This window comes from Mercenaria mercenaria, chromosome 13 (assembly GCF_021730395.1).
Source record: "Mercenaria mercenaria strain notata chromosome 13, MADL_Memer_1, whole genome shotgun sequence".
Taxonomy (NCBI): domain Eukaryota; kingdom Metazoa; phylum Mollusca; class Bivalvia; order Venerida; family Veneridae; genus Mercenaria; species Mercenaria mercenaria.
Genome location: NC_069373.1, coordinates 49,213,533 through 49,238,124, shown reverse-complemented (window position 1 = coordinate 49,238,124; position 24,592 = coordinate 49,213,533). Strand labels below are relative to the sequence as shown.

Sequence of the window (24,592 nt, the reverse complement as noted above, 5' to 3'; positions counted from 1 at the left end):
ATGATATAAAAGAAAATTTAGTTCTTAATACACCACCGTGGACTCTTAATTCTCCAACAGTTCTTTTTTATATGAAAACCGCCTTGAAAAAGTCTGAAACAAACCCTGAAATATTCAAATCCAAATATAACGAAATCAAGTCGACTTACAAAGATCATTTTCCAATTTATACAGATGGTTCAAAAGATGATTAAAAGGTTGGATGTGCCGCCGTTAGCCACCTACATCAATCAAAATTACGTTTGCCAAATAACGCTACAATTTTTTCAGCTGAGGCAAAAGCTATTGATTTAGCACTTAATTTTATTTCAGAATATAATCAAGAAAGGTTTATCATCTTTTCCGACTCACTTTCAGTATTACAATCAATTCACAACCGAAATACGGAAAATCCTTTCATTCAAAATATTCTTCACAGGGTTCATGAACTATCTTTTAAGAAGTCCATCATATTCTGTTGGATTCCTAGCCATGTTGGTAGTAATGGAAATGAGGATGATGATACCGCAGCAAAGAAATCACTTTCATTACAACAATCTAAATTGAAATTACCATATACTGAATTTAGGCCAAATATCAACAAATACATTTTATCTAAATGGCAGTCTTCATGGAACAATGCTTCGTTCAATAAACTTCGTGAAATTAAACCTACTTTAGGTGAATGGCACCAAGGAAACAGATCTGTTCGCAGGGAGGAAGTTGTTCTTTCTCGTTGTCGAATAGGTCATACTCGGTTGACTCATTCGTATCTGCTGAACAATGAAGATCAACCTGAATGTGTACCATGTCAAACACCGCTAACTATTAAACATATTTTAATCGACTGTATAGACATCGATCCACAACGCAATTCATACTATAATGTTGAATCGTTAAAAGAGCTGTTTGAGCAAATTTCAGCCGACAAAAATTTACAATTTTTGAAACAAATTGGTATATATCATAAAATCTGAACCTTATTTGATTTTTATTCACAACTTTTATACCTTTTAATGTTTGCAATTGATTTTTTACACTATATATGTATATACACTTTTACTTTAATAGTTTTATATATGCTTTGCAATTAACGTAATCCATTTAACTTTTTCTCGGCGATATATGACCTTTTTGTGTCGATTCGCCGTAAAACCCAACCCATTCATTCATTCATAGTAAAAAAGGAGAGGGGTCGTCAAAGTGATTGCGGGATTGATTCAGTAAGGAAAGAAACACCACCAACATGCAAGACAATATACATAGCATATAATGCGATATAAAAGCAAGTAGAAAATAGTAGCACCGCCTTGGAACGGTCAGTAAACCTATATAATACCCCAGTCACACATACGGCTACGGATAGAAACGTAGTAATCCGTATCGATTCGTACCAGAGCCGTACGGATTGGTACGAATTGATACGGATTACTACTTTGAGGTACGGCTTAGGTAAGGATAGATACGGATTACTACGTTTATATCCGTGGCTAGACGTAGCTATCTGCGTCGTATGTGTGACTGGGGTATAAAGGAAACTTGAGGTTGAAATGCGTTTGGGGCATGAGAACTTTGCACTTACCCCACTTTCAACAAGTTAAACAAAAAGAGTGCAATAAGAATAACTCCCCGTGGAGAAAGGCTCTAACATTAGAGACAAATTACCAGATTATGTAAAGTAAAGCATATAAACAGGATCAATCTGAGGTACATTGTATAAGTTCCGAAATTTTTTATATATTTTACCATGTTTTATCTCCCTTTGATTGTAAACTTGAAAGTTGATGCATATAACGTGATAGTACGTGATGAATATCTACTAGTGACAACAGTTGTCGTTATTTGCAAATCACAAAGAAAATCTTACACAGAGCATATGCTTGTAAAATCAGAATGGAAATCTAAAGGACTTAGGTGTGAAGTTCTTTGATATTTTTTGTTAAAGAAATCAGACTGAATCTGTACTCTATAGAAAATATTTTTATTTTGTTCAGGATAGTAATACATGTATATGTTTTTTTTGCACTAAAAATAAGCATGATATATCTGTAATATCCTAAAAACTAACGGCTAGATTATTCTACAGGTTTATGAAATAGGTATAGCAATTTGTAATGAATTAAGTTTCCTTCTTTCTTGTGTTATATATAAAACATTTTCCAACAGATTTCATTCATTTCACAATTTCTGATCTCCCCTTGACCGTATTCTGAAAAAAGATACAATACTGGTACTTGGCAGGTACCATGCGACAACTGTTGTCGTTATTTACAACCACAAGCTAAAAAAGTAATTATAATATAAACAAGTCTTACACAAATGCAAGTTTTTTTGAGAAATAATAAAAGAATTACATAAAAGTTAGTTAACATGAAAATAACAAGACATTTAACAACTGAATTATTCATTAATAGTAAATTTTATATGATTTGTGAGTATCAAAAATATAAAAAACTGATACAGTTCAAACCTATCAGCCGCAGAGAGACTACGAATATCCCATTTTTATTAAGCTTTATTGCACTGTTAAAATATCAGCGCCTGTGTGATTGAAAACTATAGTGACACCTGGCGGTAAACGATATGTGCCTTAGAATAAGCATAGACAAATAACATAGTATCTTCACCAGACAATGACTACAGTATGCATGTACAAAACAACGGATGCAATACGGTTCTAAAATCGTCAAAGGTTTGCTTTTTGCTACTAAAAAATCCAAGACAGCACAATATTTACTAGTTATCAATATGCTAAAGTTTGAAATATACAAACGAGGGATATGCAGAAAAAATAATATACAATTATTAGAAATGGTACCTAAAAATTCAAACTCATCTTTACATATGTTTTACAGAGTGAAGTGATAGCTAAGTGTACCAAATTACTAAAGATATTTAGAAATATTTGATATTTAAAAAATGGCTTTCTCAAAATATCTGAAGCAAAATGGACAACTCTTGTATTGACCGTTTTTCAATGGTTTTAGGACATCCCCAATTATAGTCTGTATTAAATCTACATGAATTCAATAGAATAGAGTTTAAGTTTAGTCTACTTTCAACACTTTGAAAGAGCCTATACTGAACTTCCTTTTGTCTTAATAAAGTCAAAATCCAAGACTAGCCAAGAGTCTAACACTAATGAAAAAAATCTGAGTTAAAGAGAATGACATGCTCTTTATTATAAGCTTACCAAAACCATACCAAAAATGTACCTGAAAGAAGATATTAAAGATTTTATAATGTAAACAAACCCCTACATCATTTTGCCATCAATATTTTTCATTCATGAAAGCACTCAATTCAGGTGATAATTGTTGATATATTATAAATGAGAGGCCCTAACAAAATCTTTTTTTCAGGTTGTGTAAGCAGTTTTAGTTGTAAATTAATGCTGATATCTGAAGTTACCCGCTTACCTTGTTTACAAGAATAAATAAACACCTTGTAGTTTTTTAAGGGTAGTTGACCAGTAACGAAAATCATCAATTTGAAAGTAATCTCCATAATATTATGCTTTTTCAGCATTTAATCGATTTTCATGGAAAACAATGATCGTGAGAGTTTCATCCAGAAAATGTTGAATTGCTAAAAATACATTGCAGAGTCATTAACTATCGCTGCCTTAAAATGTACTTACAATCACTACCTTAAAATGTTGTGATTTCATATGATGATAATGACTTTTTGTGTTACATTATTTGCAGCAAAGTACACCTGATAAGCATGAGAAAATTCTTCAAAATGACTAAAACATAAGAAACAATTCCAAAATGATCGATTGAAATGTCGAATATAACCAGTCTGGCTACGTTGTTACACAAACGTGATACCAATTAAACTTTTTTGTAATTTTTCATTGTTGGGCATATACATTTTATGTTTTTAAAATTTAGTATATAAATTTTGAGTAAGCAAATGTATCATCATTGGGAACAATACATAACTTTGGCTTAAAGATCAAATTCTTAATAACGTTTCTTAATGTCGTAAAATTTCTTTAATGGAATTTATGCATTATTTTACTTTATTTTCATGCACCATAAAACTTTCTATCAGGGCCTAATACTACAACTTATAAAATAACTGTAAGTGTAAGCCATGAGAAAAGTGCATATTGTATATTGAATACAATGAGATTGAAACAAATGTAGTTCATATTCTGTCTTCCTGATCAGTTGTTGTTAAAAGGACCTATTTGATTTTTCTTTCATTTATGACCAATGTTTTATGTTGGCTTCAGTTTATTGGTCAATTCAGAGTTGTTCCCTTAGATTTTCTTGGGTAGGTACCATCTCTACAATTGTCTCTGTAATTGGTTGTGTTTTGTCTGTTTAAAAATTTATGGGAAAAACGTTACAAAAATGTATAGGTTTATAAAATTTCAAAACATAATTAAATAATACAAACCTGAAAACAATTCCATTAAGGGTTAACGGTGTGTCGATAGCATAACAATGGAATAATTAAAATGTACAGAAAATAAAAGTTTGTTTGTAATTTCTTTTCATTTCTTCAAAAGAATTTATTACTTATTTTGTTGCTTTACACCAAATGTTTCTTGTCTTTGCCTACCATATACTAATATGTTTCAGTAGGATATCTATTATATGTATGGTTCTTTAAATGTACATGCACGGTGATTCACCCGACAGTAACAAAATCAGCCACGCAAAAGTTGGTAAGCAACTTTGAAATGTTCCTGATTAATGCGAAATTAAACTAATTATTGTAATGCCGCATTATCTCAGTCTAATTTGATAATTGTTACGCACTGACAGAAAGATGCTCCATTACACTTCTACAGAGCACCTAATTAGCCTAGTTTTCATTAGTATGTTCTTTTTATATAGAGCCTAGACTAGTTTATGCTACTGCTAAATGATTTATTTATACATCTGACGCTTCCAGTTCGTATTTAAAGAGCACATTTTGTCTCTCAGTGCTAGGTCTCAAGTAGATTACTGGAGAAGATTCTGGCTTGCTTGGTCTCGGTGCCTTCCTACCGGTGCCACTTTGTCCAGGCATAATGCCATCGTGTTGCATTTGTACTTGAACGGGACCCTGAATAACATTGAACTGGAAAGTTATTCTACATGAGTTATGCGTGTTATTTAAGAAATGAATTAATTCTTTTCGGAGTTCATGCGAAATGAGCCCCATTGGGGTCACGACCATGACTTCTCGTATGACACCAGTACTGGGTTTTACAGGAGGCTGATTCAAGAATGGTTCAAAAAAAGGTTTAAGCTTTCATCACAATCGAGCTAAAATAAATAAGTATAAACTAAACTAAATGAACGACAGAATAGGATCGGCAAGTTCATTGATGTTCATACAAAATGAACGTAATAATTTTCTATGGAAAAGAATAGGGCGAGTGTAAATATTTAGAACCCATAATACATTATGTAATAGGGCATGCATTTCAGTTTGGCCACGGTGATCATTATTCCTTAAAAAGCTGCCGACATGAAGTAATGTGGGGACAGGGTTCGCTCATAACATCGAATTAATTAGGCAAAAAGCAAGGATAAAGATCAAACAGAAATTGACACGTTCCAAAAACGCAGCCTCCCCAAGTCATTTTTAAACATTGTCTTATGAGATGACGATTTGTTTTTCAAATTGAGATGGCTATAAGCACACACTAAAACATTATTACTCAAAATTATTCAATACATAAACTGAGAAACAGCGTATCGGTTAATGGTTCGATCCCAGTGTTGTTTCTAATTGCAGTATCGTTCTTCAAAAGGGGCAAACATGGATTTAGTAGTTTACCTTTTAGCTGCAACTGAATTGGTTTTAAAAATAAGATTCTGAATGTATTTTAAATTCAGATTGTGGGTCATTTGTAAACATTTAAATGTGCTCTTTATTGTATGAAATAATCTGAGTAAATAAAGAAAAACAAATTCATTTAAGTCTACATAATTTCATTTGTAAAAATCTTTTGTGCTCAACACATTATTAAATGACATTAATTTACAATAAACATGATTTTATTTCTCTTCCTTACCCCTGACTTATAGACATGTAGAACATGATTTGATCCGACCAAAATGCAGAAGTACCTTAAATTAGAGTTTAGTTTACAATGTCATAAACTAACCTTTTCTTTCGTAAACTCTAAGGCTTTTTCGGGCGTCTTACGTATTGTATGTACTGATACGATCTCTGTTTGGTTCATCATGGAGCTGATGTCGCTTTGGGTATCTGCAGCAAACTCAGATCTCAAGGATCTCGGGGACACGGACGATGAGTTTAACGACAAAGATTCTCTTGTTTGAAAAAGACTATTCAGGCTTTCACAACCACATCACAGTCCTCCATAATTACTGATCATCCAAGCAACGCCTTTTTCCAAGTGATGGTAATGGTGCTTCTTTGTTAAAGCTTTTCCAAGAATGTCTCTGACATATGATGGTCTTTGTTCACATATCCTATTAAGAGAATTGACAACCTCATACCAAAGATCGACCTGAGCACCCGCTGGCCTATCCGTGTCAATGATCAAATTGAATAAACCGTCGTCTATAAGATTAAATCTCCACAAATCATCAACGATATACTTCAGATTCACCTGAGAAAGTAGTTTGCAATGGACGCATTTAATGCATTTCACTCCATCTTTTTTATTTTGTTCGAATTTACCTGCTATTGCCATAGCAACATTTTCATTCTGAGATTTCAGGTGCTTCAGAAACCTATTCATAACATCAAAATCTCTCCCTTTTATAATGCTGAGAAGGACACGTACTTGGTCTTTGCGATCAAGCCTTTTCCTTACACCCGCACATTCGTCCTCTGTAAGACAACCATCTGCCAGAAGATTGTCTGGTAATTCGCTGTCCTTGAACACAATGCCATCTACGAGCTCTTCCACATGCCATTGCAGCGCGTTTCAAGACATTCCCTCTCATCAAACTTTGCTGAAGATCTCTCTGATATTTAAAACAAAGTACAAAATGTAATAGTAGTTTGGTTTTTTTTATTGATGACAAATTATTCATTAGTGTTTGACAGAAGTTGTTGTCTGTACAACTGCGCATGTTATAGGTAGTGGTAAAGAAATAATGAAATAAAATATAATTTACATAACATTTTACCAATATGTGCTGTATTAGCTGAGCAGCCAGCCAGAAGCATTCTTTCTAAAACATGATACAAAATCAATGATTATCATTTAGCTAAAATTTTCTATCATTTACTTCAGATAAACTGGTATTTATTTGTTTTAAATATACCTATGTTTACGGCCAAACATTGTAGGGATTTTAAAACAAAATGTTGTTACACATACCCGGTACATAATGTTTGATTGCTTCATAATGTTTGGTTGTTTACTATTATCAATTAGCTGACAGAGAGTCACTTGTTTATAATGGGTACATGTATTCTTATCAGTTTATCCTAATAACAGCTGTAATGAGACATTCGAGTCTCATTCGTATGTTTTAATTCTGCGAGAAATCATATATGTGGAGAAGCTATATATGGCGATAGAGTAGTTGTATACAAAACCAAGTATTTGACAAACTGAATATGGCTACCCTTGCACAAATTAAAAAGCTTTTATAGTACGTTTTTGTATATGGAGGCAGCATTGCTGTTTGCTTGCACAATAATCAATTCCTTGCCGTGCTAGAGGACAATACGTCCAGGGTTGAATAATTTTGTACGGTCATTGCATTTAATGCAAAAGTCTGTGCCATTTACACCAACTTCAGCCTATTTTTACTAGAAAAAACATGAAATTAGAATTTGGTGATGAAGAGCAAAATGTTTCAGTGATAAGCTTTGACACAAAACAAGGTATTGCTTTATATATTGAAACCAAATATCATTAAAAATTCAGACTTGAAATAAAACCTTATTTCATCTTCTTTCATCAAACAACATAAATGTCGTTTAAAATATACTATCTGGAGCAATCAATGTATCTCATATGATTAAATCAATCAAACTTTAAACATGTATGTACATTTCAAGTAAAATGTATTTCAAACTTTTTTTATTGTTTCCTAAACCACACAAAGTTCTCAATATTTGAGGACCTGTCTTGGCAAGTACATATGTTATGCTGCATGATCAAAACAGTTTGATGTAAAAGTATCAAAGATCTTCTGAAATAATACTGATTACCTAAAACATAGTTATGACCTATCGTGGAGAAACGTTAAAAGCAAGTAAAAGTACAAGAGGGTCATGATGACCCTATATCGCTCACCTGTTAAACTTGGCCTAGGAATCCTCAAGATAAACATTCTGGCCAAGTTTCATGAAGATAGGGTTATAAATGTGGCTCTTCCTTTGATTTGCATGGTGACCTAGTTTTTGACCCCACATGACCCAGTTTCAAACTTGTCCTAGGAATCATCAAGATAAATATTCTGACCAAGTTTCATGACGATAGAATCATAAATGTGGCCTCTAGGGGTGTTAAGAAGCTTTTCCTTTGATTTGACCTGGTGACCTAGTTTTTGACCCCACCTGACCCAGTTTCGAACTTGGCCTAGAGATCGTCAAGATAAACATTCTGTGCAAGTTTGTGTTAAATCAATGCATAAATGAAAGCTATATGGCTGAAAAGGTCAGATAAGAAAATTTTGCCCCTTTCAGGGACAGTAACCCTAGGAACCATGATGGAATCCAGCCAGTTTTCAAAAGGAACCGAGATCTTATAGTGACTATAAAGTCGTGTGTAAGTGTGGTTAAAATCAAATGTAAAATGTCACTTCTATCGGTTTCACAAGGTAAAAATTAACAAATTTTGTCTCTTTCAGGGGTCAGTCAGGGGGCGTAACTCCGGAACCCATGATTGGATCTGACGGATTCATCATGGAATCCAAAATCTATTGTTATTAAAGATATTTTGCAAGTTTGTATCAAATCACACCATAAATGAAGTCTCTATAAGGCTGCAAAAGCCAAAATAGCAAACTTTGGCCCTTTAAGGGGCTATACCTCTGGAACACATGATAGGATCAGTTTTCGACAGAAACTGAGTTATTATGCCAGTACAAGTTGGGTGCAAGTTGTATTAAAATTGATTAAAACATATGGTCTCTATCGTGTTCACAAGCTATAAATAGCAAATTTTGGCCCTTTAAGGGGCCATAACTCTGGAACCCATGATGGAATCTGGCCAGTTTTCGAAAAGAACCGAGATATTATCGCAACACAAGTTGTGGGCAAGTTTGATTAAAACTGATTACAGAATGTGGTCTCTATTGTGTTCACAAGCTATAAAAAGCAAATTGTGGCCCTTTAAGAGGCCATAACTTTGAAACCCATCATAGAATCTGGCCAGTCTTTGAAAGGAATTGAGATATAATGCCAATACAAGTTGTGTGCAAGTATGATTAAAATTGGTTGCAAGATGTAGTCTCTATCTTGTTCACAAGCCAAAAATAGCAAATTTTGGCCCTTTAAGGGGCCACAACCCAGGAACCTTAATGAGATCTGGCCGGTTTTCGAAAAAACTCGAGATATTATGACAACACAAGTTGTGTGCAAGTTTGATTAAAATCAATTGCACAATGTGGTCTCTATCGTGTTTACAAGAGGTTGTGGACAGACGACGGATGGACAGACGGACGAAAGGTGATCACAAAAGCTCACCATGTCACTGCGTGACAGATAACCTAAAAACAAGAAAGTAGGGCAAAAAATAGCAAATTTTGGCCCTTTAAGGGGTCATAACTCTAGGACCCATCATGGGATCTGGCCAATTTGTGAAAGGAACCAACATATTATGCCAATACAAGTTGTGTGCAAGTTTGATTAAAATTGATTGCAAAATGTGGTCTCTATTGTGTTCACAGGCCAAAAATAGCAAATTTTGGCCCTTAAAGGGCCATAACTCTTGAACCCATGATGGGATCTGGCCAGTTTTCGAAAGAACTGAAATATTATGCCAATACAAGTTGTGGGCAAGTTTTACCTAAGTTGATTGCAAAATTTGGTCTCTATCGTGTTCACAAGCCAAAAGAAGCAAATTTTGGCAATTTAAGGGGCCATTACTCTGGAACCCATAATGGGATCGGGCCAATTTTCGACGGGAACCAAGATAGTATGCCAATACAAGTTGTGTGCAAGTTTGATAAAGGTTGATTGCAAAATGTGGCCTCTATCGTGTACACAAGCCAAAAATAGCAAATTTTGGCCCTTAAAGGGGCCATAACTCTTGAACCTATGATGAGATCTGGCCAGTTTTCGAGGGAACCGAGATATTATGCCAATACAAGTTGTGTGCTAGTTTGATTAAAATCAATTGCAAAATGTGGTCTCTATCGTGTTCACAAGAAATTGTGGACGGACGACGGACGGACGGACAACGGGTGATCACAAAAGCTCACCTTGTCACTACTTCACAGGTGAGCTAAAAACAAGAAAGTAGGGTCAAAAATAGCAATTATTTGCCCTTTAAGGGGCCATAACTTTGGAACCCATGATGGGATCTGGCAAATTTTCAAAAGAAATCAAGATACCGTAGAATCTTGTAAATAAGCGCATATTCGAATATAAGCGCATATCAAAAGTAAACGCATACGGCCTTACCGTTATTTCGTATGGGATAATAAGCGCATGTCATGCCCTTACAATAATTTTGTCTCGAAAGTAGGCGCATATCCGATTACTGGTTGCAGCAAAAAGACGTTATTAACGGTCTGTATTATACCATGGTAATTGTTTATGATAAATACAGGTGACAAGTGTTTTTATCTGCTGAATAGCCGACGGGTGTTAAAAGATTTTAAAGTCTATTGTCTGATAAAACGATAATTGTTTAAGATAATCATGCTTTTTGAATAGAAAATGTTTGAATACCAGAAAAATTGTTTGCGTTGTCATAACAGTTTGTCATTCTTTTGTAAATCTGTGAAAAGAATATGGACAAAATGTTACAATTTTAGTGTTGGACAATTATTGAATGGTCCGAGAGATTGAACATTATTTGCAAATTATGTAATTCATTATCATGTTTAAATACTGTAGGCCTATGCAATGAAAGGAAGTAGTTCACTGCGCACGTCCATGGCCATGTTTTACTTTCGTTTTCTAAACCATTCATAATATATCAAAAATAGGCGCACGCGGCTTGTCTATAAGCGCATATTAAATATAAGCGCATAGTTTTGGCTTAAGTATAAGCGCATATCAAAAATAGGCGCATAAAAGTGTCACTAAAATTATTATAAGCGTATACGCTTATTTACCAGATTTAACAGTATTATGCCAGTACAAGTTGTGTGAAAGTTTCATTAAAATTGATTGCAAAATGTGGTCTGTATTGTGTTCACATGCCCAAAATAGCAAATTTTGACCCTTAAAGGGGCCATAACTCTTGAACCCATGATGGGATCTGGCCAATTTTCGAAATGAACCCAGATATTATGCCAATACAAGTTGGGTGCAAGTTTGATTAAAATTGATTGCAAAATGTGGTCTCTATTGTGTTCACAGGCCAAAAATAGCAAATTTTGGCCCTTAAAGGGGCCATAACTCTTGAACCCATGATGGGATCTGGCCAGTTTTCGAAAAGAACCGTGATATTATGCCAATACAAGTTGTATGCAGGTTTGATTAAAGTTGATTGCAAAATGTGGTCTCTATCGTGTTCACAAGCCAAACATTACAAATTTTGGCACTTTAAGGTGCCATAACTCTGGAACCCATAATGGGATCTGGCCAATTTTCGAAATGAACCAAGATATTATGCCAATACAAGTTGGGTGCAAGTTTGATTAAAATTAATTGCAAAATGTGGTCTCTATTGTGTTCACAGGCCAAAAATAGCAAATTTGGCCCTTAAAGGGGCCATAACTCTTGAACCCATGATAGGATCTGGCCAGTTTACGAAAAGAACCGTGATATTATGCCAATACAAGTTGTATGCAGGTTTGATTAAAGTTGATTGCAAAATGTGGTCTCTATCGTGTTCACAAGCCAAACATTACAAATTTTGGCCCTTTAAGGTGCCATAACTCTGGAACCCATAATGGGATCTGGCCAATTTTCGAAATGAACCAAGATATTATGCCAATACAAGTTGGGTGCAAGTTTGATTAAAATTGATTGCAAAATGTGGTCTCTATTGTGTTCACACTATGTGACAGGTGAGGTAATAGATTTAGCACAAATTTAGAACATTAAGTTATACGTATTGGACAGTAAAACTGTATATTTTTTTAATTTTCTTAAATCTGAGCAATAATTAAAAAGACTAATATCTTGGTTTTCTGTTACAATAACAGCTTTAAAATCAAATAACTTTGACCAAATGTATTAGGTATGAGTAACAGAACAATGCACAGAAAATTTTGGCCATTAACCTAATTCAAAATATAACCTGCAAACACAAAGATGCAATGGTAAGTTATCATAAATTATAATTTCCGAAAAAGCAAATAAAGCAGGAGAAACATTATATACTGTCCCTATAGAAGATAATACATCACCTTCATGGTGATGCTTCCCACGCTGTTTCGTGACGAGAGACCACAAGAGATCTTCAGATCTGTCTTTTGTGGAATGTACATCTTGTGTACTTGTGTTGTAGTCACGGTTTTCTGATTTTGTTTCACTCAGTATCTTTCTAAGCTTATCTTCAATGATATCACCTATTTCAGAACGTAGAACTGGTACAAGTTCTTTCTTCATAATTTGCAAAAGGATTTCGCGTTGAGTCTGAAATGCAAAGTATAACTTTGGAGGCATTTAAATATTTCGGAATATTCACACTAATTACAAAGATCTTTTCACTCAGACGGCCTTCTCATCTATAGAGTCTTGAGTGTGGGAGTAGACAACTGCATTTGGTTCCAAGCATATAGTCTAAATCAAGGCGAATGGCTGATTTTACAGTATCAGGCAATCCGGCTGTCTTACAATTTACGACATTGTCTTTCACAATCGTGTGCAAACTTTCAGAACTATAGAAGTGAAAATTAAAAACAATAATTAAAATGTCAAAATATACGTGAAACAACACCCCATCCATACTACCTTATGTGAAATACATATATATGAAAGTGAGGTGTCAATTAGGGCTGGAGGACGTTGAATTTACGAAACACGAGCAAGCTGTGAAAGGATATATTCTAGAGTGAACAACTTAAAACGTGTGTGTATGAATTTTCTCTAATAGCAAAATGAGAAACTGTTTTCATAAAGGTAAATCTTCTCAATTCAGATAATGATATCTACTATTAGTTTATATGTAAACGCTTCAAGTTTCAAAGTATGACAAAGCCCTAAGTCGGACAAAAAGGCTTGTTAAAGTCGCTGCAGATTTATGAGACATGAAAGGTTGTATATATGTTGTATGTAAACACCGATCCTCTATATCTTGTTAAAGGTTTATTGCCAATAATGTATAAACACTTTTCTCATTTGTAACTTGTTAAAAAAATTTATGGATCATAAAGGTTAAAACTTCTTGTCTTTGGTAGTGCACCGTCCTATTTTTCCGGGAAACCAGGAAACTTTGTTGCTGAGGCTTAGTTTGTAGTATGTTTACTACTACTGGGAAGACACTGGTTCCCGATTACAGCTGGAAATGTCCATTATAGCTCATTTCTATTTGGAAAGGAAACTGGTAAAATCACGAAGAGTTAGACATGTAAACTTTTATAATTAAATGCTGACATGTTGACATTTTTTCGTACCTATGTACTTGCTATACCTATATAATTGCAGTTATTTTTGTGGGAAAATGTATCACATTTATTTTGATACACTTAATTTAGAGAATGTCAACTTTTAAAAATAACAAACATTATGTGATGCATTGAGCGACTAGCTTCAAATACATTGGAACATATAATGTTGTTAAGTCTACATGTTGTCTACCCTAATATTATCATTTTTGTAAGTTTCACCAAGTGGCATTCGGTAGTATCTTGGTGAAAAGGTATGCTCTCTTGTGATTGTTTCAAAATGAATTGCTGCAGAACAGGAATGCAGTTTCTTTTTACAATTTATGTAAGTATACAATTTTTGGCAAATTTTGTCCTTTATTAAAACCCGATAGATAGATTTCGTGGTAAGACATCGATACAAGCATATTCGTTGATGACCGAAATTTGTTTAAATAACAAATTTTAAAGCAATGCATTTTAAAGTTTAACATCCATTCTTTTTAATTCACTGTTTGAGTTCAAATTGTAGAAATGTCTTTTAAATCCATATAAAACTGGATTGTGAAAAAAAGAATACTCAAGGGAAGATAAGTGATAAGTATATTTAGGAATGACGCGTATTAGTACTTCAACTGCCAAAGGTTTTCATATATAGTGGAGCAGCCAGCTTCATTAGCCTACAACATTACTTTGGTGTAATTAAAGCTAGATTTAAAAAAAAACAACAACAGAATATCTTAAATGCATGTTTGCACTTAAAATTTATATATTGTAGATGTTTTATCCATGGGAGATGGTTAATGCATTTTCAAAAGAAAGCAGGAAATCGCCACTTATCCTTTAAACAATCAATTGCATTGTATAGTCACTTTATGAAAATGATCACACCTTTCCTAATCCAAACTGTGATGTACTGTAACATCTGTCAAAATATATGACATTTTGTTCGCTTCGCATTTTAATAAGCTCACTGAAATGCTTTCGTCAAAGATGCAAAGAATGAATATATTCCACTTGTATGGTGTTGAGATGAATATATGCCACTTGCATGGTGTTGGGATGAATATACATTATATGAGATGTATTCCACTTGTATGGCGGCTGAAATTTTCTATGTTGGTGAGAGAAGACACGGTAACACGAAAAAAGAACAAATACAGAAAATTTTGTTCTGTCTTTGCATCGTTTCTGCGTGGGGGGTGGGGGGTCGATAAAAACGACTGATCGAAAAATAAAAGGCGCCAGGACAAAATTTTCATGCACGCCAAAACAGAATGGTTGTTGATTTGTAAAATCTGCTGATCTGTCTTACTGGCATGTCTTTGCCCCTTGAACACGATAGCACTACAATTCGACAGAGACAGAAAGTGTCGTATTGTCGTGTTTTCGGAGCAGACACAACAATATGACTGCTTGTCAAATAAAGGGCATCAGAACCAAGCAACATCAAAACTAGATAAAATACTTGACGAGTTTGCGACCTTTATTTGTCGTTATTCCGTGTAATATCTGTCGCTCTGTCGTATTTTTGAGTTTTCGACCCGACTAAACGACACATTTTGCAGTTGTCGACTGTTCGATATGGTGTCTTCCGATAGAAATGCGAACAGCAAAATTTTATATATTATATTAAGTTTTATAACTGTGATAATCATTGCTAAATGTATTTAGATTAAAAAGAATACATTGAAATATAACGCAAACATCAATCATAATCTGCATCTGCTTTACAATCCCTAGAAGATAGGCTAGGCGGCCTGATAATGACACAATATATCAATTTGGTAAATATATTAACGAAAAATGCATTTATGGCGCCAATTATTTTGTTAGCTATCGTATTATTGCGTCTTCGCCTGGTTGGCATGACAACAAGACAGGACGACGTCGCGTTGTTAGGTTGTCATGTATTCACCCCGCGGACACGGCGAAACGACAAATGGGCACTTCTGTATTTGTAATGTTGTCCGGTTATTGTGTCTTCGCCCCGCCCACATGTTAACGCAACATGGCAGAAATAAATCACCATATCTTAGTATATATATAACATTCAAAGTTTTTTGTGACATACATCAGGACTATAAAATAGAATAGAGATTAATAAATACAGAAAATGTGTCCTCCAAACTGTCTTTAATGTTGGATCTTACTGTCGGTGGTGATGCAGTTTCATCGCCGACATTTACACGTGTTTCTAAGAAATCATCGTATCCAATATGAATGGCATGTCTAAATCCGTGTGGCAACGACGTGTTGATGTCTGACACTTCATTCTTAGGACGGACATTCCATTTCCTTACAGATTTATTTTCCCTTTTACTCATTTTGCCTCGGACAGCGTTCGCAATTTAAATTTAAATCTCCAAATAGCTTCAAAACGTTTAATGCTCTGAACTAAACTATTTACCTGTTGAAATAATACGCAATGCTCTAATAAAAGATTTCTTTACACCAAATAGTAACACGCTTTAAATAGATACTTCGTATTATTATATCTTATCTGCTAAACCACAGATTTCTATTTAAATTTAAAATGTCACTTTTTTTTTGCAAATGGGTCCGCAATGTAATTTTTCAATATACTTCCTCAAGTGTATTGGAGATTTATTATTCATTATTGTTTGCTTTTAATACAATATGTACGGTGGCATAGAGGGGACATAGGAAATATTTGTGATGGATATCACGTGCGAACGTGATAAATAAAATATTTCTTATGTGAACGTGATAGCAAACACGTGTGCACGTGATATATAAAATATTTCCTATGTCCCCTCTATGCCACCGTAAATATGAGACACTCTGGTTATATTATATTGGCGTAATAAGTTTAAGAAAACCTTCTATTTAAACACCAGTAACACCATGTACTGAAAAATGTTTCGTGACTCAAACAGAAGTAGAAGTAATATTTCTTCAAAGTTAAAATAGATTTTGAGGAAAAAAATTGGCGGGGAAGCGGACTTACTAACCCAGAAAACAAATGTGGCCATTAAATGAAATAACTCAATATACTGTCATAATTATTGAAATGTATTTTCGTTTTGTCTAATTTTGAATAAGTTAACCCTTATCATGCTGAACACGATTGATTATGCCTTTGCGACCAGTGCAGATCATGATTATGCAGCCTGCACATCCATGCGATCATGATCTGCACTGCTCTTCATTCAGTCAGTAACTTTTTTTGGTATGCACTCCTTATAGAAGTTAATGGTACTGTCCAAATTGAAAGATGGACAAGTTTATTGTAGAAATTTAGCAGGGTAGGGGTTTCGGATTTTTCTTATTAAAGAGATAAACAAACATAAGAATTCATCCAAACATGCTAGAAATATGCGGAAGGTTTTAGATCAGCTAACTGGCGTTGATTTGTACCTGTCTTATCTAGACTACATTCACCGGGAATAATAGGGATGGTATAAGGAGTGTACCTGTGACGAAAAAGATAAGAAAACATGGCTATTTGCCAATATCTTTATTGAATTTCTTGCTTGTGGTGTAAGGACATACTTTAGAGAAAGATTATCACGCAAAACTGGTGAAAATAGACCTGAAAGTGAATTTTGTTTTGGGGAATCCAGAAATTTAGTTGTTGTCAGAAATAGATCTCACATGTATAATGGACTTTCAAATGAGTCAAATGAATCAATAATTTCTTCATTATAGTTATATTTTCTATATTAAATTTTTATACGCCGACTGTACTAGCATAGAAAGGCTAATTTCTATAATAATACAATATCAATAATTAATACCGACACGTTAATTGAGAAAACCTGTAAATTACGTTTTCACGCATAAAGGTTTTTGAATAGGACATTTTGGCGTCGTATTGGGTCTCGCATATTATTATTATATTATATTCAGATATAATTCATGTTTTATAATTTTACCTAAATGTATAAAGTTATTATTTATTCAATGGTCGCAATGTTGCGATGTTGCGGCAAATAAAATCTTATGTAGGCGTAGTACTAAATATCAAATAGTTAATACCAAATTAAATCTTAATGCTGTGCCCTCCGTCCCGCAAATCTTGTTCGGAGTATTTCTCAGAAATCACTGATTGGAAAGTAGCCATACTTCATACGAAGGTTCATCACCACGAGGAGATGTATATAGTGTCTTCATATTTTTGTCAGATGAGTTTTCACTGTGTCATTGCCCATTGATCATTCAACAATAGTTTACTATAGTACATAGAGGATATTTGTTTGTTTTGAGTGAATATGGGTTGCATAGCGCGAGTGAAAATGTGAACATTTTCTCGCTTCGGGGTGCGATATATTGAATATTCACTCAAAACAAACAAATTATTCTTTTTTATTTTATGCTCAATTACGTTGAGATGTGCATTTTTGCAACAATTTTTAATCTCAGCGCGGGAAACAGATGCGGGTAAACAGACTTGTGACGTTAGAACCACGCATACAACATGAAGTTTCATTTTATTTAAGAAATTATATATCTCATTTAGTGATTTGTCGCTGAATAAACCATTGTTTGGAGTTCAGATGCGAAGGAATTATATCACGAGGGCGCAGCCGAGTGATATAACAATACGATAATAGTGATAGTGATATAATAATACGCATCTGAACGACAAACAATGATTTTATTGAAGAGCAAATCATTAAATGAGATATATTATTTCGATTCTAACACGATATCAGGGGCGGAGCTATATCCCTCACAGTGTGAAAATATAGATTTCATATTTCACAGTGTGAGTGATGAGATATGAAAATATTTAACTGGTAGAAAACAGCATTTGTAAGTTAGCATAAAATAAAAATTAGCCATACTTCATAGAAGTATTTAACATCAAGAGAAGATGCGCATATTGTCCTCGTGTTCCGGTCGTATATTTTTTCACTGAGTTATATGTATACTGTAATACACTTCTTGTCCGCAGTATTTCTCAGAAACCACTGGTCGGAATTTAGCGAAACTTTTTAGAAGTTTTAATGTCAATAGGAAATGCGCATATCATCTTCCTGTTTTGGTCCGATGGTTTTTCAACTCGGCTGGTATGTAGTCAAACTGCATAGAAGGCTTTACTACAAAGAGGAAATACACATATTATCTTCGTGTTTCATGCGGATGATTTTTCACCGAGTCATTGCTCTTTGGTTATTAGTATACTACAGTACCCTTTATGTTGTCTGTAGTGTATTCCTCAGCAACCACTTGCCGGAATTCATCGAAACTGCATAAGGAAGCTTCGCTCTCGGCAGGAGATGGGCATATTGTTTCTATGTTCTGGCCGGAAAGATTTTCACTGAGTTATTGCCCTTGTAGTATTCCATAGTATTTCTCTAGTCCAGAGTATGCCTTAGCAACAATCAAAACTTCATTTCTTAGCAACCACTGGCTGGACGTCACAGAAATTCATTGGATGCTTCATTCTCAAAGAGGAGATGTGCATAATTTCTTCGTGGAAAGATTTTTCAATTAGATATCAGTAGTAGGGTTCGGACAGTTTCGTAATTTGCCTGCAGCCCTGCAGCCATACCACGTGACTATGACGTCATCAATGACCGCGCACGAACAATGGGGAAGGTATCCTATGACCGCGCACGAACAATGGGGAAGGTAACCTATGACCGCGCACGAACAATGGGGAGGGTATCCTGTGACCGCGCACGAACAATGGAAGGGTATCGTATGACTGCCTGCAGCCCCGGTCTATTGTTGCGCTGCTCCCTATTGTTCAATATTGTTACGTAAAGGGTATCATATTATAAGACCGTACCCAGCATTCCAAAGAACAAAAGAGTGTAGGTGAGTCAATAGGAAATTACCATGACGTCAAAGCCTCACCCAACATTCCGTTACTACCCGGCTTATCTATTTTTAGACAATAGAGGGTATTATATAAGGTTAATCCTGTTATTGTCAACCTATCTTAATTTTTCATTGTTTTATCCGTCTAGAACGGCGATTTAGGGTCAAATTTGACATTATGGGTTTTTTAACATTTTTGGAAAGGTCGAGAGGTAAACATTACGAAAATCCATACTCTGACCGGAAATGACGTCATCAAAATTCAAGGTCATCGTAGAGGCATATTGTTGGTATCGTCGAGCACGTTCAGAAAATATATACTTTTACGGGTCTATCTTGTACGGTTCTTGAGATATTGAGATTTTAAGCGAAATCATGCATGCGTTACCACCCTGGTTTTCTCTTTCGTTATCGTAGGGAACCTAGGCATGTAGGGTATCTAACGAAAGGTCTCGATGAGAACTATTCGATGACCACGTCTAACGGAGACTAAAATCACTCACGCGTAAAAACCACTTTGGACTCCAAGGGTGGGTTCGAACCTTGTCAAGGAGGACACCCCTATAAAGGTCTCGTCGAGACAATTCAGAAAATATATACTTTTACGGATCTTTCTAGTACCGTTCTTGAGATATCGGGATTTAAAGCGAAATTATTCATGCGTTACCACCCTGGTTTTCTCTTTCGTTATTGTAGGGAACCTAGGCATGTAGGGTATCTAACGAAAGGTCTCGATGAGAACTATTCGATGACCACGTCTAATCGAGGCTAAAGTCACTCACGCGTAAAAATCGCTTTGGACTCCGAGGGAGGGTTCGAACCTTGAAGATATTCACTGATCTGTTACATTTTATGATGCGCAAAACGCGATATTACATTGTTATTTGATAATAGCCATAATTACAACAATCGTAGGGACTTTTTACGATTTTATTGACAAAATTGCCAACATGCTGCATATGTATACATTGAAATCAATTAAAGCAAGTTATTTACAAATAGGTACATACTCAAAGTTAAGTAAGGTGTTTTAAACGATGCAGACAACATAAATCACTGTCTTTTTACTCAGCTGTTAAAATTTTAGGATAGTATTTCTAGAATATTGTACGTTATTTTCTTTTCCTTTTGTCTTTGTAATTATGTTAATTGTAATAGCTGAACTGAAGTCCATTTTCTGCAAACTTCCCGTATTCTTACTGCTGCTAATGCTGATCAATAATGCTTTGTTCTGCTATAAACTTCCATGTTTTGACAGATTAGACACCAACAACTTCATGAGTTTTAGTTAAAAAATGGATATCGTTTCAAATGAAGTGTCAGGCGCACAGGTTTCACTAAATGCGGCGCGTTTGTGTCATCTTCCTGCTTTATGCGTATTTCCAATTCCCGAATTTCTTTGCTTCTCACAGGTAGGTAGTAAGGCGCATCAAGTGTGTAATCCCACCCACGGAGCGCCATCACCGCCACCACCACCACCACCACCACCACAGGGAGCGCCATCACCGCCACCACCACCACCACCACCACAGGGAGCGCCATCACCGCCACCACCACCACAGGGAGCGCCATCACCGCCACCACCACCACCACCACCACCACCACCACAGGGAGCGCCATCACCGCCACCACCACCACCACCACCGGGAGCGCCACCACCACCACCACCACAGGGAGCGCCACCACCGCCACCACCACCACCGCCACAGGGAGCGACACCAACACCATCACCACCACTTCCGTCACAAACATGAGTTTTATCTCACGCTTAAGTCTAGGAATATCATTTCACGTCACGCTATAAATTATTTGACATACATAGAGACCGCTCATTCGTGAGTTGGAATTTGAAGGAATAACATGAACAAGTGTCCTGATTGTCAGTGAGACTTTTCTAGAAGAGACGCTATGTTAAGACACCGCAAAAACAAACACGGGGAAATAATCAACCCTTATCCTCAACAGCAGCAAGGTTTTGGGGCCTATCAGCAGCAGAAGCCACAGCAGCAGCAGCAGTCACAGCAGAGGAAAATACCACCCCCACCAGGAATATCTGCTAGGCCTCTGCTACAAGAAGGTCACGGAAATACGTCGGACATGTTTTTTCAACATCCATTTACTATGATGGTTTCGGGTCCAACGGCTTGCGGGAAGACAACGCTGGTCAAGGAATTGTTACGAAATAACGAAGTTAAAATCGGTCCTAGGATACAGAGAATCGTTTGGCTGTACAAGAGATGGCAACCGCTTTATTCGGTAATTCAAAGGACAGTGCTTCCTAGAGTAGAGTTTATTCAAGGCATTCCGACCGATTTGTCCGATGATGACTTTTTCGACCCTAGAATAAATAACTTACTCATTTTAGACGACTTATTCTCAGAAGCTGGCAAGGATAAACGAATCACAGATTTGTTTACGGAAGGGTCCTATCATCGGTCGCTGTCAGTCATTTCCATTAACCAAAATTTATATGGGAATAAAGACCCTACACAAAGGCGCAATTGTCACTATATAGCGCTTTTTAACAATCCTGTGGATAAACAGTCTGTGTTGACATTGGCCCGACAAATGTATCCGAACAAAACGGACGTATTAATGAAAGCCTTCGAAAAAGCTACGAAAGATCCGTACGGATATTTGCTCGTGGACTTAAAACCTTTCACGGCAGAAAACGACCGATTAAAATACTATATAAGGCGGAAGGTGGGAATCTTTTTTACGGATAAAACTGAGATGTCCAAGCCCGCGACAAACTTTAATAATGAGTCGACCAATCATGGTCAAGCATCACCACAAACGGCTATAAGAGAGTATGAGGAGGTCGGTCCCTATCATTCCTTAGTGGGAAGTCCACCCACGCACATCGAAGAACAGTCACTTGACAAAATGGCTAACAAAGCAGAAGCTTGCTTCGACTGTGGGCTCCTTTTCGAGAATCCTTATGACGTACAGAGGCACGTAAAAAGTGGTTGGTGCTCTGCGTACAATGAGCCACCGTCTAAACGTGCCAGAATGGACGAAACAAGTGACAGCGAGTTGGACGATAATGTCGAGGACAATCAGGGGTATATTTCGCTGAGGAAAAGGGCTAAAGTATGTACCCGCAATAAATATGACAAACTCTATTTTATACATTCAGTTTATACAAAATGGGGAAGACCAAGAGGAGGCTCGAAAAATGGCGGAAGATAGACTTCAACCGCAACTCAAACGCAAATTTTTCGTATTATACGAACAATTATTGTATTCTTTCATCCTTCCCCTTCGAACCAACGCATTACATAAGAAGATATTGGAGGATATCAATTCCCTGGAACAAAAGGGATTGTCCACTGTCTCAGCAGTAAAACGTTCGTTAAGGAAGCATACATCAGAATTTAGAGATTTGTTAGAGGTGGAAGAGTCTGAGGATGAAACGGAAACAGAGAGCGAGGAAAGCGACGATGAATCTGAGGAAGGAGAGGAAATGGACTCTGAGAACATCCGAGTGATCAAATCTTATAACCAATAAAGCTATGTGTAAGTCTTCAAAGTAATCATAATACTCTAGACAGTTGGAGTGAGTAGATCGGATTTATTGACAGACAAAGTCAACATGATGAGTAACATATACATATATTTACAAAGTGACGAAAGCGATGCCTATTTTGTAAACAATGATACTAGCCATTTCAAAATACGATTGAATGAGCCTTTATATTTAGAAGGTATATGGAAAGTGGCTTTAATCGAGTTTCATGCTAGGGAAAAAGTGAAATCGAAATCTAGTAATGGGTTTTACGTATATTCAGATATTTGTGATGAAAGTATCGTGAAAGGTGAAGCTCGTCCTTTGCTGCGACGACTTGAGAAAAACAAGACAAGTGGATGGGATTACACACTTGATGCGCCTTACTACCTACCTGTGAGAAGCAAAGAAATTCGGGAATTGGAAATACGCATAAAGCAGGAAGATGACACAAACGCGCCGCATTTAGTGAAACCTGTGCGCCTGACACTTCATTTGAAACGATATCCATTTTTTAACTAAAACTCATGAAGTTGTTGGTGTCTAATCTGTCAAAACATGGAAGTTTATAGCAGAACAAAGCATTATTGATCAGCATTAGCAGCAGTAAGAATACGGGAAGTTGCAGAAAATGGACTTCAGTTCAGCTATTACAATTAACATAATTACAAAGACAAAAGGAAAAGAAAATAACGTACAATATTCTAGAAATACTATCCTAAAATTTTAACAGCTGAGTAAAAAGACAGTGATTTATGTTGTCTGCATCGTTTAAAACACCTTACTTAACTTTGAGTATGTACCTATTTGTAAATAACTTGCTTTAATTGATTTCAATGTATACATATGTAGCATGTTGGCAATTTTGTCAATAAAAACGTAAAAAGTCCCTACGATTGTTGTAATTATGGCTATTATCAAATAACAATGTAATATCGCGTTTTGCGCATCATAAAATGTAACAGATCAGTGGATATCTTCAAGGTTCGAACCCTCCCTCGGAGTCCAAAGTGATTTTTACGCGTGAGTGACTTAAGCCTCGATTAGACGTGGTCATCGAATAGTTCTCATCGAGACCTTTCGTTAGATACCCTACATGCCTAGGTTCCCTACAATGACGAAAGAGAAAACCAGGGTGGTAACGCATGAATAATTTCGCTTTAAATCCCGATATCTCAAGAACGGTACTAGAAAGATCCGTAAAAGTATATATTTTCTGAATTGTCTCGACGAGACCTTTATAGGGGTGTCCTCCTTGACAAGGTTCGAACCCACCCTCGGAGTCCAAAGTGGTTTTTACGCGTGAGTGATTTTAGTCTCCATTAGACATGGTCATCGAATAGTTCTCATCGAGACCTTTCATTAGATACCCTACATGCCTAGGTTCCCTACGATAATGAAAGAGAAAACCAGGGTGGTAACGCATGAATGATTTCGCTTAAAGTCTCAATATCTCAAGAACCGTACAAGATAGACCCGTAAAAGTATATATTTTCTGAACGTGCTCGACGAGACCTTTCGAACGGTACCAATATGCCTCTACGACGACCTTGAATTTTGATGACGTCAGAGTATGGATTTTCGTAATGTTTACCTCTCGACCTTTCCAAAAATGTTAAAAACCCATAATGTCAAATTTGACCCTAAATCGCCGTTCTAGACGGAT

At 35.9% G+C, this 24,592-nt stretch overlaps 1 protein-coding gene across 1 annotated transcript in view; it reads right to left on the bottom strand.

The window, feature by feature from the left end:
• Positions 1-958: 958 nt before the first annotated feature.
• The window catches only part of LOC123529744 (uncharacterized), a 60,598-nt gene continuing 36,964 nt past the window's right edge, over positions 959-24,592 (bottom strand). Inside the window, exons 4-5 of the mRNA XM_053520882.1 lie at positions 6,095-6,926; positions 959-5,043 (exon numbers count right to left, since the gene is read on the bottom strand). The gene's annotated coding sequence lies outside the window, so the exon portion shown is untranslated. The remainder of the gene's footprint in view (positions 5,044-6,094; positions 6,927-24,592) is intronic.